A 20,983-nucleotide genomic window follows, 5' to 3' on the forward strand; every position below is an offset into this window, starting at 1 on the left:
CTGTTTTGTTGCAATCCCCCCTATGTTTTGCATCATTAACACCTTATTTTCTCCTTTGTCTTCCTTTCCCTGCCTACCCCCTCTCTGTTAGTCCGTAAAAGCCTCTGCCTCCCAAAATACCCTAGTTCTGACGAAAGGTCATAGATCCGAAACGTTGACTCACTTTCCTTTCTCTATAGATGCTGCCTGACCTGCTAAGTGTTCCCAGCGACTTCTGTGTTTGTTACAGAATTGGGTTTGGCTAAAATACCCTATGTAGAACATTCCTCTGGCTTTGACACAATGGTTTGACCTGAAGATTTTGCACTGCCTATTGGGAACGATTATTTAGCATCAGAAATAAAACAATGGTTTAACTTAGCCGCTGCTGAGTTTGTAGAATTGTTTTGTTCCCCATTGTTTGGCATCCAAACAATTTTCAAAACGTCCTGAAGAGCAAACCATCACATCAAAATTATGGGGTATTCATATCTGAAAGCAGTTGATAAACACCAGCTGAAATTACGCTGCTGCATAACAGATTTGATGTAACTATCGCATCAAATCCATTATGAAATGTCACAAATTGCCTCCATTATTGAAACACATACAGCCAGAGAGAAGCCATCCGGAGCCCAGAGCAAGGAGATCACATCAAACCCACTGCCCCACCTCACACTTGTACCCCTTCAAGTCTCTCTCTTTCAGATGCCTATCTAATTGTTTTCACAATTCAGAAAATATTACAATAATTTCAGTTTCATACAGGAAAGCTGAACAATCGTTACTGGAGAATCTGTTAGCAAGAAAAATCAACCTCACAGACTGAGAGATTGAACTGTGGGCATTAAGGGAAAAAAGAAGCATGTTGTAAATGGTATAATCAATATCAGAGCTTGATACTTAAAATACTGCTTTCAGGTCAATAACAGGAGGCAGAAGTTCCTGTAATTCGATTCTTTACAAAGTGCCAATTTTCAGATCACTGCCAACCTCAGAGCACAAAATTAATGAGACAATGAAAAGAAATCTCATTTGTTTTAGTATGAGTTTTTTTTAGCATTGGCAAGAAACCTTAAGCACTCCATTTCCCTTTGCACTCCCAATGTGAAAGGTCTATACAAATGTAATTTTGCATTTTGTATTGTACTTACTTTATACACTGCTCCACATAATAAATTGAAAATCTCAGTGAAAAATACCAAGATTGTTAAAAAAAATCCATGATATAATTTCAATTTGTTTTAACTGTAAAATACACAACATGGGGCCAGTCAGTCAATCCCCAGTAACAGTCTTTGCATAGATATTAGTGAAGTAAACACTTTAAAAGGATTATGGAAATTAGAGTTTTGTAATATAATAAGAGTATTTTTTTCAAATTAAAAGGTCCATGACATTCACTCCTATTCTCATTGACAAGTATTCTTAGAATTTAATTAGAGTTCAGAATTTAATTTGATTTCAATTAAAACCTTTAATATTACTCCCTCAAAAAAATCCTGAAAACCTAGAAAAAAAAGCACTTATTAATTCAAACAGACTTTTTGGAGATGGAATCTAGAGCATTGCACATAAAAGACAACGTGGGCTTTGCTGGAGAGCCACACCATCACTGTGCAATCATCATTGGGTCAAACAACTGGCAACTGTGAAAAAAAGGCCTCAGACCTGAAAAGCCTTGAATTCTGACTGGAAGAAGTGCGGATTCCATGTTTCTTCACCAGATAGTGGTCTAAAAATAAATCTAAAAGAAAATTGAACAATTATTTTTCAGCGGTTAGGATTTTAAAAAAATATAACCTTGCGCATGGAATAAAATGAGCAAGAACAAGATGACATTGATCCAGTACTGAACAGTTTAGAAGGAGAATGTATTTCCCAGAAGTTGAATGTATTTTCAGCCCCAACCAGTCATTATATACTGGACCACAAGGTTTGCAAATTCTGCATCTTGTCATAATTATCATTGGTGATTGTCAGGACATCAACAATCAACGTCAACAAGCACCTTTATATTGTTAATCAATGAAAACTCTGAAACCTATTGTTTGAAGCTATGGAGTTTATATTTTTAGCTTATTTTAAACAATTTTTTACCTGTTTTCCACAACTGTCGAATTAAAGCCTTCATAATCCTCACTAGTTTATAAAATGGAGGCAATTTAGAATGTGAAAGGCTTGTGGGTGAACCCACTGTACAGAAGATATGATGAACCTTTATAAAACACTGGTTAGGCCTCAGCTAGAGTACTGTGTTCAGTTCTGGGCACCACATTTTAGGAAGGATGTCAAGGCATTGGAGAGGGTGCAAAGGAGATTTACTAGGATGGTACCAGGAATGAGGGACTTATATAATAATAATCCTTGCATTTGACGTCTTCACGCTTTTCACGTCTTCTCAACGTCTCAAAGCGCTTCACAGAATAGACTGTAAAGTGAATTGACTGTATATTTGTGGGCAAAAGTTATCAGGAGAGGCGAGAGAAGCTAGGATTATTCTCCTTGGAGCAAAGAAGGTTAAGAGAAATTTAATAGAAGTTCTCAAAATTATGAGGGGATTCGATAAGGTGAACAAGGAGAAACTATTTCCACTGGCAGATGGGTCGGTAACCCAAGGACACCAATTTAAAATAGTTGTTAAAAGAAACAGAGGGGAGGTGAAGAGAAATGTTTTCACACAGCGAGTTGTTTGGATCTGCAATGCATTGCCTGAAAGGGTGGTGGAAGCTGATTCGATAACAACTTTTAAGAGAGAAGTAGATAATTATTTGGGGAGAACAAGTTTGCAGGGCTATGGGGAGAGAGTGGGGGAATGGGATTGATTTGGGTAGCTTTTTTCACAGACAAGATGGGCCAAATAGCCTCCTTCTGTGCTGTATGATTCTATGATTCTATGAGAGGAGCTCTCAAGTCTGCTGTAAAGACAGGCTTTAAGCACATTTTTAATCACATTTTCTGTCCCATTCATTAATTAAAGAAGACATTAGTTTAGGAACACCTTGTTTTCCTCCCTATGAAGTGTTAAACAGGGCTCTAATTGGAGTCCACTTGCAAAGCACACAATCAACAACAACAATAACAACAAAAGTACATTTGTATAATGCCTTTCACGTTGGGAGGACGTTCCAAGGCACTGAACAGACAGAGTTATGGACTCAAGCTGAGGGTCAGGGTGGGGAAGGGGGGAGGGCAAGGGGGAAAGCAGGGCGATCGAAAGCACGGTCGAAGAGGAGGGTCTTCAGGTGGGTCTTGAAGTTGGCGAGGGGGGGAGTGGTGAGACGGAGGGACTGTGGGATGGAGTTCCAGAGGATGGGTGCAGAGTGGCAGAAGGCCTGCCCATCAATAGTGGGGCGAACAAGGTGGGGGATGTGAAGCAGGCCGGAGCCTGCTGAGCGGAGGGAGCGAACTGGGTGTAAAGGGTTAGGAGGTCAGAGAGGTAGAGGGGAGCAAGACCGTGGAGGGCTTTGAAGGTGAGGACCAGGATCTTGAACTGTATCCTCTGTACGATGGAAAGCCAGTGGAGTTGGGCAAGGATGGGGGTGATAGGGTTGCGGAGCCTAGTGCGGAAGAGGACACGGGCTGCAGCGTTCTGGATGAGCTGCAGCCTGTAGAGGGAGGAGTTGGGGAGGCCGATAAGCAGTGAGTTTGCATAGTCGAGCCTCGATATAATGAAGGTGTGCATGAGGGTTTCGGAATCACTACACTTAGTGATATCCTGCAAAGCACTTTGAGAATTCTTCCAAGATTGAAAGGCGAATTGTTGGTGACAAATTGTTGGTCTCTGAATGTTGGTGATGTTGCTATCTGTTTGTTTAATTTTTCGCTGCTGGTCTTTGTATCTATGCAGTTATTATTTCTTCTGTAATTTCAATTATTTTTTCATTTATTCTCTCTGTTTGCATATAACTCATTCTTAAATCATTCCTTTTTCTTCTGTACTCCCTATATTTTAAAAATCTTTTCATTATGAAATCTAGGTTCTCTTAATTCTCTCATAATATATCCTTCTTGATATACAGTATAACCTATTATAAGGAACCCTCTTATAACACTGGTTCTTTTATAAGGAGGGTATGTTTAGCAATGTTTTAGAGCAGCAAACCTTTATATGGGATTCTAGCCAGTTGCTGCCTTATAACTGCGTTGAAGTACAGTACTTTTGGATTGTCCACATTCTTGAACATCGTTTGTTCCCACTCGTGTATTTGGTAGATTTCTAGGCTTCATATAATACTATGTCATTGTTCTTGTCCTTATCCTAATTCTTCTCTTTCTTGCACATAAAGCACTCTTCTCTTTGACTTTCATAATCGCCATCATGTATGTGTTTCTGTTGTTATCCTCGACTGCAGTCTGGTTGATTTCATTTATCTTGCTTTTATACATTTTTGTAAAATGATTTGACTTGTTGCATTGCGCGCAGCAATGTCCCACAAACAGTAGTAGATTGAAAATGACCATTCTCTCAATTGCAACTGGCTGGATATCTTCTAGTTTCATGTGTTTTATCACATCTTTTGCAGTGAAGACATTTGTTTTCCAGCCTGTTGAGCCTTAAGTGGTTCTTTTGTAACTCCTGAATCAATTTGAGGTTGTATTGCACTATACTTATTATGTAGACCTGGGGTTTCAACATCTTTGCTGCTTTAAAATTTGTACAGCTCTCTCCAATGTTACATATTTTCTGTGAATAATTTTTTTTACAGCATCGCTGCTTATTCCCATAACAATCTTAGGTTAAATCCTTTGTTCATTAAGTACCTCGCAATCATGACTTTTGCTGCTTCATTTTATATGTTGTAGAAATGTTCAAATGTTTGCTCTTTTCGATAATGAAATTCGAATTTATGGAGGGAGCAAAAAAATCAGGATAATATTCAGTGATAATCATCACATCGACCAATAATGTGGTCAAAAGCCAACAATAAATATCACTGGAATTTGGGTGGGGTGGGTTGCCTCAAGACGAGTGATTGGCTTCATTTATGGTAAATGTGGTTATATCACCATAACATAAGCACCAATCCTCAAAAGTCGTCACAGTTACCAACATAGGAATAATAATATGTATATGCCGCCAAGATCGGAAAAGAAAGAAAAACGTAGGTTGCATGTTTAGCGCATCTTAAACATCAAGCATCTGAAAGTGCCTCACCAGTAATTGTTTTCAAGTGTGTGACTGCATTTTGTAGATAAAGTTACTGACAAGTGAACAATATTCCACAAAATATTGGAAAACCAATTTTGCAGTGAAAAAAGGTTACAAATCTGTAAGAATTGTGTGAACTGTCCAAGTAGTTTAGCCCACAAAATATATAGTCAATTCACTTTACAGTGTATTCTGTGAAGCGCTTTGAGACGTCTCGAAGATGTGACAATACGCTATCCAATCTTTTGAGCTCTCTTTCAAAGTTCACCTTCCCGACCTGAACTGAAAAGCTTTGTATCTAACTTTATAAGAATAAAAATAAATGGAAATGGTGGTTCTAGACAGCTGGTTGTTCCAAGATTTATTATTCTGAAATGTGAAAGCTTAAAAGAAATAATGAAGACCTTTTGTCTGATCTCTCCATGATGGATGATAGAATATACTTCACCTCTATTCTTCAACCTCTGATTTGTAAGCTTTTGTTTTAATGTGAAGACCTTCATATTTTGAGAATGTGTGTTTCTGGGCTGCAGAACAGGATATATATTTAAAGTTCTTTGGCAGATATTAGATTTCCTTCAAAGCTAACTAAAATAAACTAATGTTAACACTGACATTCTTAAAACAAATGTAAATGCACAAGAGCACCATAAATGTCGCTTTTTTAAATGTTTTGCAGCAAACTAAGAAATTCATAACAGTGCATGCCCCAAGGCTTGTCCAATAGAGTCATTTAAATGTTATATTGAATAAGTATGCATTCAGTGTTGAGAGCAAACAGAAGCTTGAAAGCTCACATAACTGAGAGCATTAAGTTTCAGCTTTTCAAACAACATGAAATAGAAATCGTTCATTCAAATGTATTGTAAAAGGGCTTAAAGCTATTGCTGGCTGTAGGCGATTCTTTAGTTTGTGTAGTTGATTACTTTATGCTTATAGATTCTATTTACATGGTAGTGCTAGAAGGCAACTTTCCCTTCCCACTGTAATGGTGGTTGCGTATTCCTGTTAGGTCAGCAAATTAAGAACAATTTCTACTTCTATAATGCTGAAACATTTGGTAATTCATAAGACTCACAATATTTACAACTTCAGAGAAGTTCTTTAAAAATCTAATGGCTCAGTCTTCATACCTCAATATACTTGCCAATCTTGGTTGAGTGTTAGTCTCTGCCGTTCAGTAAATTTACCAATCTTGGTGTGAATTTATAATGGTAATTACACGCATCGTTCCTCTGTGACTTTACAGATGGCACATTGTATGGAGTGCAGTGATAGATCAATGTTCAAAGTGATATGTTGAGTCAGAAGAAGTGGCAACAACACAGTTTGTATCAGTTTTTAGCACCACAACACTCATCAGAAATAGAATCTGGGATGAAAACCAATATTCACAATAGGATTCGTGGACATTGATTCCTAGTAGCAACCAGAGACGTATTACACTGACCTAAAGGAACTTGTTCCAACAAGCCTGAAGGTAAAGCACACTATAGTAGAGTTGCAATGGGTCTGTGTGATGTACATTCAGTTATTGACTGGATTCAGCATTCAGGATCCTTTCTGAATTCTGTTCTGAATATTATGTTTTTGACACCATATTCTACCTATCACTAGCAATTTGCAGATGCCAACTATATTCATTCACTGACCGCATATGCAAACAGATGCATAAAATAATAATAATAATCCTTGCATTTGATATAGCGCTTTTCACGTCGGGAGGACGTCCCAAAGCGCTTCACAGAACACACTGTAAAGTGAATTGACTATATATTTGTGGGCGAACGCGGCAGCCAATTGCGCACAGCAATGTCCCACAAACAGTCGTAGATTGAAAATGACCAATTTATTATTGTTTTTGGTTTTGGAGGGATTATTATTAGGCGTGTGAAGTAAGGAAACTTGCCCAAGGTTTCGCCCTCTGCCTGGAATTGAACTCAGGTCTCTCACTTGCAAAGCGAGTGCTCTAACCACTGAGCTACAGGACTCCACAAATTATTCTGAATTCATACCATAACATTGAATTGTTTTCCTAGCAGTTCAGTTGGAAGTGTCACTTGGGAGTGCAGAGACAAGATCAACTTTGCAATGTATTTTGTTGAGTATCAGCCAGCATCTGATACATGCAGAAACACATCATCATGCTTAAGAGTAACCAAATCAGACTGAGAGTTCCATGTATGCCACTTACACCTAGATATTTCCATCTATTGAAATAGAAGACACACTCTTTTCCTTGAAGGACCCAACACAGTTACCTAATCCCAGAAAGTTCAGCAAGACTTGAACATCCCAGAGTGTGTTTTGGGGTACTACTGGAGTTTAATCAGCTAACCCCACATAGGTTGCCATTGAAAGTATTGTCTGGCTAACTTCCCACTGCTTGTCTAGCTAGGATTCCCTGACCCATTAGGCCTTTGGCTCGAAGGCTTCACAGTAAAATGCAGCAACATTTATATAGCACTGATCAAGTTAGAAGGACATTTCAAAGTGCTCAACACCTCTAGCTGGGCACTTGAAGTGTTGATAGAAGTCAAAGGGATCGGTGAAGAGAAAGATCACCAAAAATGCCGTCAAAGAGGTAAGGGAAGGAATGAGTCAGAGGGATTCTGGAATGGAGTTCCATAGAATGGTGGCAGAATGGCTAAAAACCTGCCCACCAATGGTGGGATGGAGAAGGCGGGGGACATGGACAGTGTTCAAAAAGCAAAGGGAGAGGCTGGGACAGTAGGGTTGAAAGAGACCACAGAGGTAAGGTGGAGCAAATTGAGTGGACGATCCCCTGCACTTAGTGACTGATCCAAAACTCCATTGCAAAAGACCACATCATCTGACATCAGCACAATCACTCTACATACTGTTATTTTATTTACCAGATTAGTCTAACAAACTAACATCAATAAGAGGCAGATCTAAGAAACTGTTTGCAAAGCTAATCAAATACATTTTGTTTAGAATTCTACTTGTCATTAGAGAAGTGGAAATCTTTCATTCCATTCACCCTGTCAAATGAAGCTGGACCTTATGCTACTAATTCCATATAGTCTATTGTTGCTAAGTGAATTACATGCTGAAGTTTGTAGTTTACAAATACAAACTTCAATAGATTGTTTACAATTATTTTCAGCTGAAGTACAATTACCAATAGAAGAAAAGCCCGATTTGAGGCTACCTTTCAACTTTAAGGTTTAAGTGACAGATTTTTCTAGTCATATGACAATGATTTAGCGAAAAGGATTATAAACTAGTATCCAAGATTATCATTGAACTAACCGAAACTTACCTGTGGATCGTATGGCTGTAGTCTTATTGTTACAGTAATTTTCAGATATCTTATCCTGTCGGGATAATTCTAGGTACAATAATGGGTATGATCTATGGTTAATTAGTTTTTCTACTTCTTCATGATTAAATTCAGAAACAGTGATGCTTAATAGGGATAAATAAATAGATAGGGAGAAATTATTTCCACTAGTCGATTGCGTTCGTCCCTGGAGGGAATCAATTTAAGATAATTACCAAAGGAGAAAATAGGAAGATTAAGAGGATTTTGTTTACACAGAGAGTTGTTAGGATATGATTGCCCTGCTGGTTACATGTTTGAGGCAAGATTCATATTAGCTTCCAAGAGGAATACAATAGATATCTAAAAAGGAATAATTTGAAGGATAAGACAGAGAAGTCTTTGGAGAAAAGACAGGTGAATAGAAATTGCTCTTTCAAAGACACAAGGGGCCGAATATAATTCTTGTGCATTATAAAGCTCCATGGTTCTAATGAGGAAGATCCTACCTTTTTATTGTCAGACTAAAGTTTAATCTGACCTCACTCTGCAACATCCTCTTTGAATCTCAGAGATTCAAAGCAGCTTCGCTCTTTTAGGGGAGCAAAGCAATTGCCAAAATGTTTGAAGCTAATTTGAAGCCTGACATCACACTTTACAGGTATCAGACATGTAGCAGCTATAGTTTGTTCAAATTAGTTCCAACAGTGCAAATTGACACAGAAGGGCTGATTCTCTGCTGTTGGTAAATGTATTATCAACCTTGATACTGTGAGTCTATGAGGGAAAGTTTCATTTAATCTATGTTTCATTTTAGAGGAGGCTCACAAAGTAGGGAGAATGTTATTAATAATAATACAATACATATCATACCATGAGAGCTGCCAATCATCAATTTCTCAAGATGGATTGGCTGTCCATCTTATCAGGGTTTAACTATTAAATTCGCAGACATATGACCAGACCTAAACATTATATAGCAGTTTGGGGAAGCAAATGTTGCTTCATTCAAAGATAAAAACAAAAACTTTTAATACTCAAATCACATTGACACCACATGTTAGTGAGCACACGTTATTGATCCACTTCCTAAAACTACAACCAGTATTTGTGTGTATGACAACAGTCTTTAAAGGCCTTTAAGTGTCTCCTGCAGTACTCCATCTAATCCTCCAATAGGGAGGATTCCAGGAACTTCTTGGACACATAAGTACTTCTTCAGTATGCTAGCAGGTGTTTTTCAGGGAGGCAAGGTAGCCAGTGAATGAAGGCAAATGCAGCAGCCAACTTGTGCACAAGCAATGTCCCACAAACAGGAGTGAAGTGTATGAACAATTTTATTTGGGGGATTGTTGGCTATGGCACTAGAAGAAATTCCCTTCTCTTTTCAAATAGTACCACGGGATCCTTCACGTCCATTTGAAAAAGCAAGGGATTTAACAAGTTATCTGAAGGCACCGCCAACAATTCAGAACTACATTGGAATGTCAGCCTAGCCTAAGTGAGTTTAAAGTTCTAACTCATAGCTTGAACCCACAATCTTCATGACTCAGAGGTTCAAGTGGTGCCAACTATGGCAGACTGACACCTATCATTCTGGATCCTTGTTGTTTGCTTTGCTTGACTAATGGCATAAAGCAGAGCTCTGGCACATAGAATGTAACTTCCAAACCAGAGATATGATCAGAGCTTCTGACCTTCACCCTTATCAATAGATGAACATTATTTCTAATGAATTATTAATCCTGTGTTATTTTAATTCTCACATTTTGTACATATTTTGTACAGATTCAAACCAAATATTCATAAATTTCACTTTTAGCAGTATTTGTTATACCAATTAGTTCAGTTGCAAAGCTCTCAAGATGAGTGTTGTTCAAAGTCCTGTAGCTCAGTGGTTAGAGCACTCACTTTGCAAGCGAGAGACCTGAGTTCAATTCCAGGCAGGGCGAAACCTTGGGCAAGTTTCCTTACTCCACACGCCTAATGATAATCCCTCCAAAACCAAAACCAATAATAAAATTGGTCATTTTCAATCTATGACTGTTTGTGGGACATTGCTGTGCGCAATTGGCTGCTGTGTTCGCCCACAAATATACAGTCAATTCACTCTACAGTGTGTTCTGTGAAGCCCTTTGGGACGTCCTCCTGACGTGAAAAGCGCTATATCAAATGCAAGGATTATTATTATTATTATTATTATAAAGTAAATTTACAAGTCAGCCCATTTACATTGTAATCCAATTCTTTTTGATGAAGTATCTTTTTGCTGTTTGTTTGAGTAGTTCTGTTGGGGAGAAGAGAAAAAACATAAATGGCAGTTATCACTGAGACAGATTATATTTTACAGCATTTTACAGGCTGTTTTTTAAAAATAACAAATTTGTGTGTGTCAGCTTGACTCAGAGAGTAGCACTCTCACCTCTGAGTCAGAACATTATGAGTTCAAGGTCCACATCTGGACTTTGATCTAATTCAGTCTAAGCTGATACTCCAATCATTGCTGGGGAGTGGGGGGGTGGGGTGGGGGAAGTTGGCATGGTTATGTTATCGGAGGTGTCATCCTTTGGATAAGACGTTGAGCAAGTTCCTATCTATCTGTTCTAGTGAATGTTAAATATCCCATTTCCCTACTCGACAAGAGAAAAGAGTTTCTCCTGATGTCCTAGGCAACAATCCTCTAAATAAAATTGGTCATTTGTTTGATGGCTATTTGTGAGACATTATTTGAGTGTTCTTACCACATGAGTCTTGTAGCTCAGTGGTAAGAGCACTCACCTCGCAAGCGATAGACCTGGGTTAGATTCCCGGCAGGGTGAAACATTGGGCAAGTTTCCTTACTCCACACGTCCCTGTTTACCTAGCAGTAAGTAGGAACCCGGTTGTTAGGCGATTGGTGGATCTCTTTTCTGAAGGTAATAATCCTTCAAAAAAACAATAATAATTTGGTCACTCAATCCACGACTGTTTATGGGACACTGCTGTGCGCAATTGGCTGCCGCATTTCGCCCACAAATATACTGTCAATTTACTTTACAGTATATTCTGTGAAGTTCTTTGAGATATTTAGAAGACGTGAAAAGCATTACATCAAATGCAAGGATTATTATTATTACTGCGCGCAACTCGGCTGCTGCGTTCATGTGGAGTCCTGTAGCTCAGTAGTTAGAGCACTCGCTTTGCAAGTGAGAGACCTGAGTTCAATTCCAGGCAGGGCGAAACCTTGGGCAAGTTTCCTTACTCCACACGCCTAATAATAATCCCTCCAAAACCAAAACAATAATAAATTGGTCATTTTCAATCTACGACTGTTTGTGGGACGTGGCTGTGCGCAATTGGCTGCCGCATTCGCCCATAAATATACAGTCAATTCACTTTGCAGTGTGTTCTATGAAGCGCTTTGGGACGTCCTCCCGACGTGAAAAGTGCTGTATCAAATGCAAGGATTATTATTATTATTATAAATATACAGCCACTTCACTTCACAGTAAAATCGTGTTAAGAGTTTGGGAACGTCCTCCCGACGTGAAAAGCGGTATACTAATTATAAAGATTCTTGTTAATATTATTAATACATTTCCGATTCAGTTGGAATAGCCCTAAGTGTCCAGGAGGGAAAAATCAGCAAGAATTTTCACTCTTGATCACTATCTAGAGTACAAATTGTACTAGAAACATCAGGTTCAGAATGATCAGGTTTGTCAGTGATGACCCTATAGTCACGCTGTCTGTGCCACTCATTCTCTGGGTACACACAGGTGAGGTATCAGAAGGCCACTCTGGTCCATGGAACCAAACACTGCAGGTGTTAGCAGCCTCGGGAGAGGAGGGTAGGAAATTAGAGGATAGAGAAGTAAAAGAAAATAATTAAACATTCTATATAAAGTGGCACTGTTGTCAATCTTACTGAGGAGTTAGAGACTGAGACATTGTTGGAATGAGTTTCTGGGTATCATCAGCTTTAGTAATAATAATAAAATCCTTCCATTTGATATAGCACCTTATCACATCTTCGAGGCATCTCAAATCACTTCACAGAATATAACGTAAAGTGAATTGACTGTATATTTTGTGGGTGAAATGCTGTAGCCAATTGCGCAGTGTCCCACAAACAGTCGTGGATTGAATGACCAAATGTTTTTTTTAAGGAATTATTATCCCAGGAAAGGCGATCCACCAATTAACTAACAACCGGGTTCCTACTTACGTGTGGAGTAAGGAAATTTGCCCAACATTTCGCCCTGCATTGGAATTGAACCCAGGTCCTCCTGCTTGTGAGGCAAATGCTCTAACCACTATTCTACAGGACTCCACACTACACTACTGGACTTTAATGCTGAACAGGCAGAATATGTGAACAAGCAGGAATACATCTTTCTTAGGGTAAGCTTAAATACTTTTTGACCCTTATAAGTAAGGTGAAGAGCACATGATTTTCCAGGGAAAGACACAATTAGGCAAATTATCAGTTATTGAAGGAACACTTTTGTGTTCATGTCAGTGGATTTAGAAGGAATGGAATATAGAATTATTAAAAGGATTATTAATATTGAGTGTGTGACCAAGGGAAAAAATAGAATATAGAAATGGCACCAAACAAAATGACCTGAAATGTGACTGTAGGGATAAGAACTGATCCCATTTTAAAAAAAACTAGATAAAATAATTCAGTACAAATTACACAGCTCATTGTGCAATCTATTGACAGCTTCAACAACAAAGGGTATTGTTTTATTTATCTCTCCCTGAGATGAATGTCATTTGGAACTTGGAAGTGAAACCTGGTATCTATGCCGAATGCAAAGCAACCCATTACATGTTAGCTTCTTAGAGACAGATGTCACTATCAATATGGAATATTTCCTCAACGCTTAACGATGAGTGTTTCTGAAGAACTAACAAATACTCTACATGAAAGATTTCAATACAGTGGGCAATGTTAAATCTGTTGAATGGCACCATACCTTATTCTATACTCTCGATTCTCATATCTGCATTTCACTGTTATTTTACTGCATGCACGGTTGTAATCCAGAAGTGCAAGTTAATGATTATTCTTCAATATATAATTAGTTGCATGAATTTTAAAAGTTGCCCCTCCCTTGAGTGATTTTAATGAGCAGTCATTCTGAGCAACCAGACTTTATTTTAATGGCAGCTCAATGCTAGGATTCAAAGTAGACTAGTAGAGGGTTAAAAGGAAATAGTGCATTTAGTAGCATGACATTTAGCCACACTACCATTTCACTTAATCCAAGATTAAAGATTTCCCAGCTAAAACAGTCTACATTAGGAGATACTATAAACACAGTACCTCATGCTAGTAAGTTCTCTCTTTCAGAACTAATTATGCTGTGTTTTCATTAGGAAGTCCTCGAACTGATTTATGCCATTTAAACTATTTGTAGTTTTGCACTCTCCTTCCATTTGCTTTCATGTTCTACTCTTTAGTCTTTGAATGGCACAGTACAAAAATAAAGCACTATGTTATACTTGTGGCACAGCAGAAACCACATCACTAAGTAGAAAACACAGTTGACAGTGAAGAGTGCCTATTACATAGAAGTTGTGCTCTGCTCAAGCGTTGTTTCTGCTCAAAAAAGTGGACTTTTTTGTATTTACTTAGTCTGACTTTCCCTTTCCCTCACCATTTGCAACATGCACATGTTTATTCCATGTACCCTTTATATTTAACAGTTCCTTATAGCAGGATACGATTTTCCTTAAATGAAGACGCTGCATCAGGACTATTTTAACTGCATCGCTTCATTTTATTGTTCATTAAAGTTCATTCCCTACACATAGGAGCAATCTAGTTGTCATTTAAATGCTAGGGTTGGAACATGTGCAAATCTATTATTTGATTAATCAGGATCATTAATTTTTATTGACTAATTCATCTACCTTTACATTTTCTTGATGGGTATAAAGCTTTGAATACTTTTCCACCTCATTTATTACTGAAGGAAAGGGTCATTGAGAACAAGAAACAAAATCATGAACCAATCAACTGTTACAAAGAATTGCTGGTAATATTTCTAGAGGACCCCAAAGAAGTGTTACCAACCAGCAATTATTTGTGTTTTCTATCTTTAATTTGACCCCTTGTCTAAATGATGTGCTTGTAGTGCATGCACGTGTTTACATGAAAAATTAAGATATCTGTCAGTGGCACCAGCCCAAGTTTTAAAATCTCTTAAAACCTATCCCAAAGAGCCTTCAAATAATTGACTTCTAAACAGGTCATGGGTTTATGACCCAGACCTGCCTGTCATTTCAATTTGCTTGACTCACTTGAGTGAGTTTAATCAGTTCTCAGACTGGGTTCTAGATGCCGTGCCTTAATGTAATGAAGCGTTCCTTCTTGGGGGAGTGATACAGTAGAAAAAGTTAACTAATCATTTTTGTTGGTTGGTTGTTATTTACATAAAGGTACCTGATATTCCCTTGGTATACACGTGTTCACACATATTTTACACAACTCGCACAGAACACATGCATTTAGAGAAGAGATCGAAATTTTGGGAGTACACCAGGTACCTAACAGGAATTTTTTTTGGGTCAAGTTCAGTAGTGGACATTGCTTACTGCTCATAGTACCATCCAGCAAGTGGGTAGAGTCAGAATCAATGACAACCTGGCATGCAAGATGCCCCCTGACCACAGTCAGAGGGTCTCAGTCAGGTACTACAGTCAGAGAGTTTAACAAGGTGACCAGCTTCAGTAACCACGCAAAGATTTGTTTTGGAAAGCTGGAACCCAGAAATATTGCTGGAAACTAGATACCTGGATTTTATTAGGTAATACTCATATGGGTGCCTTGCATTACTAAACCCATCCCACCCATGTCAATCTCTGATCAAAGAGGAAACTTTTACAAATTTTACATATATTTAGATAGGGGTAATTACAAGTTTTATTGAATAAATAAGTACATGATAGTTGATCCCCAGAATATGCAGTGCAGTGAATTAGTTAATGTCAATAAACATTACATTTACTATATTTGTTATGTAATAATAAAAGTCACTTTCCAGGAACAATTAAAAGCCTTGTTCATGTTTCGTTCTCATGAAAATCATGCCACTTTCAGAACTTAAAAAAATCACCACATACCAAAAGCATTGAAGAAATAACCAGAAAGAAAGATGCATGAGGACTAAAGCTAGTGCTCATGTAATTAGTGTAGACATAGAACAGATTTCACAGGTTTACAAATCCTATACACCGAGTAAGGTATAACTGCAGGAATTTATTCATCCCAGGAACATAGTCTGTATGCAGTGTTAAAAGTGTCCTTTGAAGTCATTTGTTAATCCACATGGGAAAGAAAATTCACCAGGGCGTCACTTCAGATACTTTATCTTCATGTCTGGGTGAATATCATCTCAAATCATTACTGAAGACAGCCTTGATTTCATCTTTTTTCCTATAATAATGTAACCCATCATAGTTTTTATTGTACTGAAAGAAAGGACACCTAGGACCCCTCAAACTTGTTCCGCCATTCTATAAGATCATGGCTGATCTGCACCTCAAGTCCAATTACCCGCTCTTGCTCAATATACCTTAATACTCCAACCTAACAAATATCTATCCACCTCAAACTTGAAGATGTGAATAGATCAAGCATCCACAGCCTTTTGGGGAGAGAATTCCAGATTTCCACTAGCCTTTGGTGAAAAAACTGCTTCCTAATTTCACTCTAAAATGACCTAGCATAGCCCCTCGAACCTGATAATAAGATTATGCTCCATTGTTCTGGATTACCCTACGAGACAAAATTCCTTTTATCCCTACTCTCTGTTTCCTGCCTCCCAACCAATTACCAAGCCACTTCACAAGGTTACCTCCGATTCCATACACTTTTATTTTTGCTAATATTCTCTTGTGCAGAAACTTATCAAATACCTTATGGAAGTCCATGTAGAAGACATTCATAGACACTCGCTTATCGACCGTATTAGTGACCTCCTCAAAAAATGCAATTAAGTTCATCAGGTTTGGCCTACCTTTCACAAATCCATGCTGACTCTCTTTGATTAGCTCATACTTGCCCAATGCTCAGTCATTCTATCCCTGATGAGAGATTCCAGTAACTTCCCCACAACTGAAGTTAAGCTGACAGGTCTGTAGTTACCTGGTTTCTCTCTCCCTCCATTCTTAAATAATGGAGTGACGTTTGCAATTCTCCAATCCAAGGGCAAAATTCCCAAATAGAGAGAAATTTGGAAAATTATAACTAATGCATCTGGAATCTATCAGTTCCTGGAGATTTGTCTATCTTTAGTTCCATTATTTTCTTCACTATCTTTTTTTATTTATATTAATTAAATCAATTTAGTATTTCTCTTTGGCTTATTTTTAGGTTCCCTTGTACCGCTGTCCTCTTCCTCTGCTGTAAAAATGTAAGCAGTGTATTCATTCAACAAGCCTTCCGATTCCTTATTGTCCATTATAGCCTCACCTACATCTGTCTTTAATAATAATCCTTGCATTTGATATAATGTCTTATCACATCTTCGAGTCATCTCAAAGCGCTTCACTAAATATACTGTAAAGTGAATTGACTCTATATTTTGTGGGCGTAACATGGCAGCCAATTGTGCAGAGGCAGTGTCCCACAAACAGTTGTGGATTGAGTGACCAAATTATTTTTATTATTTTTTTTGAAGAGATTATTAATCCCCCATCCCAGAAAAACGATCCGCAAATTGACAAACAATAGGGTTCCAAGTTACTGCTAAGTAAACATAGGCATGTGGTGTAAGGAAATTTGCCCAACATTTCGACCTGCCGGGAATCAAACCCAGGTCCTCTCGCTTACGAGGCGAGTGCTGTAACCACTAAGCTACAGGTATCCACATTCCCCTTTACCACTCTCTTTAGCTTAATATATTTATTAAAAATTTTACTGCAGCCCTTGATATCTTTTGCAAGTTTTTCCTCATATTCCCTTTTTGAGCCTCTTATTACTTTCTTTGTATCTTTTTGTTGCTCTTTATGAGTCTCCTAGTTTGCTGGATTTCCACTTTTTCTTGCATAAGTTTAAGACTTTTCTTTTAGTTTAATGCTGCCTCCTGTCACCTGCTACTGGCCTGCCTCTTGCTGTGAAGGCAATGCATCTCGACTGGCACTGTTGAAAGAGGTTACCTGCCCCTGTTCATACAGAAATGTTTCTTGCTTGAGCAATTGTATAAATAATAATCATAATAATAATAATCCTTGCATTTGATATAGCACTTTTTACGTCTTTTCGACGTCTCAAAGCGCTTCACAGAATAAACTGTAAAGTGACTTAACCGTATATTTGTGGGCGAAACGCAGCAGCCAATTGTGCACAGCAGTGTTCCACAAACAGTCATGGATTGAAAGTGACCAATTTATTATTGTTTTGGTTTTTGGAGGGATTATTATTTAAAGGTGGTAGAGGGAAACTTCCTTCCAAAAGATGTCATGCTCGCAAGGTCAATGAGACTAAAATGTGATGCTGGGTAGAAGCTGACATTTCCGATGGCGGTATCTTGTTTAACCAACAGACCCCGGGTATATATTCAAGCTCATTCCACAAATCCAGCAAATTTCAGAGTTTGGAAGCCTGACAAAAATAACAACTTAATGGGCAAGTTTGAAATCATTACATAAATGAACATATAGATAGACAATAGCAGTAAGTAGCATATTCTTATTGCATTAGCATTAATGTCACCAATAGGCATACAAGTCATTTAATGTCATTTTTATGTCATCTCAATGCGTAATCAAGGAAATGTAAAGTGTGAGCCGACCTGGGAGACCACTGGCACTGCACAGTGAGCCCCACAGTGAAACCGATGGGAGGTCAGTCTATCCATCTCCATCTGCTCAGACTAAAAAAGCACCACATTGAAATGGTTATAATACAGGTGAATTGCAGTAAAACATTGTTTTTATTGAAACCTTAATGTTTAGATTTTCAAACCCCAAGTCCACCACTAAGTTGAGTCTCAAGACTTTATTCACAGATGAAACAAACCTTTCCATTTAATCTGAATGGGGTAATAAGGTGTATCACCCATGAAATGTAAAAGTAATAGGAACTGCAAAGATCCTTTTCAATAATAAACAGTGTGTTTACCTGATTTAATACTTGTTTTGATCCTTTAACATTGCCTCCTATTTTTCATTATTCACAAAATAATAATCATTTCTTGGAAAGGAAGCAGGTAGTCTCAGGTACTACAGGCCAATGTTGTGCTGATGGTTTCAACGGTTTCCTTGACAACAATGTCACTTGGGTTGTGGCCTTCTTTGTTTTCAGTTCTGTGTTCAGCTTTTGGCAAAATAAGAAAAATAGATAACTTCATATAATAATGTTTACTTCCATCCACTGGCAAATATTCACATCATTTTGTTTTTTTCCTTGAACTTTTTTTTGCTTTTAAAACTGTACCTAAAATATACATTTGAATTTATTCAGAGAATATTTTGTTTTTGTTTTTTTAAAATCTGGTTTGTGTGCTTTTCTCTAACTTGTCCAGTGGCAATCCTAAGGTTTTGCCCTTTGTTATTGATTTTCCAAGCAGTGAGAATAATCTTTTGACTATTTATCTTCTAAATTCTTTTGAGAATTTTGAAGATCTTTGTTTGATCCACTCCTAGCCTTCTCTGTTGCTGTGAAAGCAGACCTAATATTTGTAGTTGCTCTTCATAGCTATAACCCCTTATCCTTGGAATCATCTGTATGAACATACATTGTATGTCCTTATTTTAATGAGGAACTCAGAATTCTTGTAGTGCTCCAACTTTGGGTTACTAAACATCTTACATAAATTTAAAAGCAGTTCCCTGCTTTTATACTGAATGCCACTAGAAACAAAACCAAGAATCCCACTTGGCTTTTTTGTGACTTTGTTAGCTTGTCATCTCACCTTTAAGGATTTATTACACATGTTTGCACCTTTAGACCTCCCACTTCAAAAATACCGTTAAGAAGTATAACATTATGATATGTTTCCTTTCTTTGTTCTTTTTTCCAAAAACATATTACTTCATATTTCTCAACATGAAAGTACATCTGGAACCTATCTGCCCAGTCTACTAAATATGTTCTCCTGCAGTTTCTTGCATTCTTCGTCATGGTTTGCTATAGCACCTAATTTGGTATCATCAACAAATATAGAAATTATCCCACATATCTATTTAAAAAATTCTAAATACAAGTGCAAAACACTAGCACTACCAAAACAGTTGTTTGTCGTTATTCTTAGTTGCCTTAATTGTTTCAACTAGTCTCTTCGATCCCACCTTATTGAATACGTTTTGATATAGATAAAATTGAAACTCTATCCAATTATCTATGCACTCTGTGATTTTCTCAAATAATTCCAATAAATTAATCAAGAATGACCTGTCCTTTGCTAATCAATGCTGACTTTCCATGATCAATCTTTTAATTGTTTACGACTTACCACCCTGGAAGTTTACTAATAACTGAAGCCAGAGAATTGGCCTTTATTTCCAAACTTCCTCTTCTTTTTGAACAGTCTAATATTTGCCACCTCCATTCCTATGCCCATTTCCAAAGATTTTTTTGGGATGATTGTGCCCTCGTTTATCCATTATCTTCTACCTAACTTTCGATGTTCTGGGTTGTAACGGCCCCAGTGAACTTCACTTTAATCCTATTAATTTTTTAGTGGCAATGCTTTTTAATATTTAGCTCCAGTAGATGCTTTTTTACATCTGCTGATATTCCTACAGTTTGGTTTGAACTTCTGCTATAAAATCAATGCAACGCACTTGATAAGCATCTCCGCCACTTCTTTATTCTCAACTTCATTCTCAACTATTTCGGAATGTGCAATTTTGGAAAATTATTGAATTCATTCTTATCTTCTGAAGCTTTTTTTTGCAGTTAGTAAAATAATTTACAGGAAACACCTTTTAAAATTAAAGTGTATTTTAAGATTTTGCCAAATTCTGCACCCATTTTGGCTCTAAGTAGACACAACAGCCTTTCTTTGTTCATCTCTTACTTTTTATATCCCTATAATAATAATAATAATCCTTGCATTTCATATAGCACTTTTCACGTCTTCTAGACGTCTCAAAGCTCTTTACAGAATATATTGTAAAGTGAATTGACTATATTTGTGGGCGAATTGCGGCAGCCAAATTGCGCACAGCAATGTCCCACAAACAATCATGGATTGGAGTGACCAATTTATTATTGTTTTGGTTTTCTTGAGGGATTATTATTAGGCGTGTGGAGCAAGGAAACTTGCCCAAGGTTTCATCCTGTCGGGAATCGAACCCAGGTCTCTCGCTTGAGAGGCGAGTGCTCTAACCACTGAGCTACAGGACTCCACGTAAATACCTTTTATATTAGCCTTTATGTTGATTGGCAATCATATTTTCTGTAATATTATGTATAACATGGGACTGGTTGTAACTATGTACTGATGTGTGATAATGTGCTCCCAAGTAGCATTGACCATCAAGCGGGACACTGCGGTATAGAACTATCTGAGTCAAGATTTATTGTTATTTTTGTAGTATTTTAAAATATGCAAAATTTGACAAAA

General features: G+C 37.6%; 1 non-coding gene across 1 annotated transcript; it reads right to left on the bottom strand.

Moving 5' to 3' along the window:
* Window positions 1-20,691: 20,691 nt before the first annotated feature.
* trnae-cuc lies at window positions 20,692-20,763 on the bottom strand. Its single transcript has one exon. It is a non-coding gene; the product is annotated as a tRNA-Glu (tRNA).
* Window positions 20,764-20,983: the final 220 nt, after the last annotated feature.

The sequence above is a fragment of the Callorhinchus milii genome, unplaced genomic scaffold (genome assembly GCF_018977255.1).
Source record: "Callorhinchus milii isolate IMCB2004 unplaced genomic scaffold, IMCB_Cmil_1.0 Scaffold4, whole genome shotgun sequence".
Classification (NCBI taxonomy): domain Eukaryota; kingdom Metazoa; phylum Chordata; class Chondrichthyes; order Chimaeriformes; family Callorhinchidae; genus Callorhinchus; species Callorhinchus milii.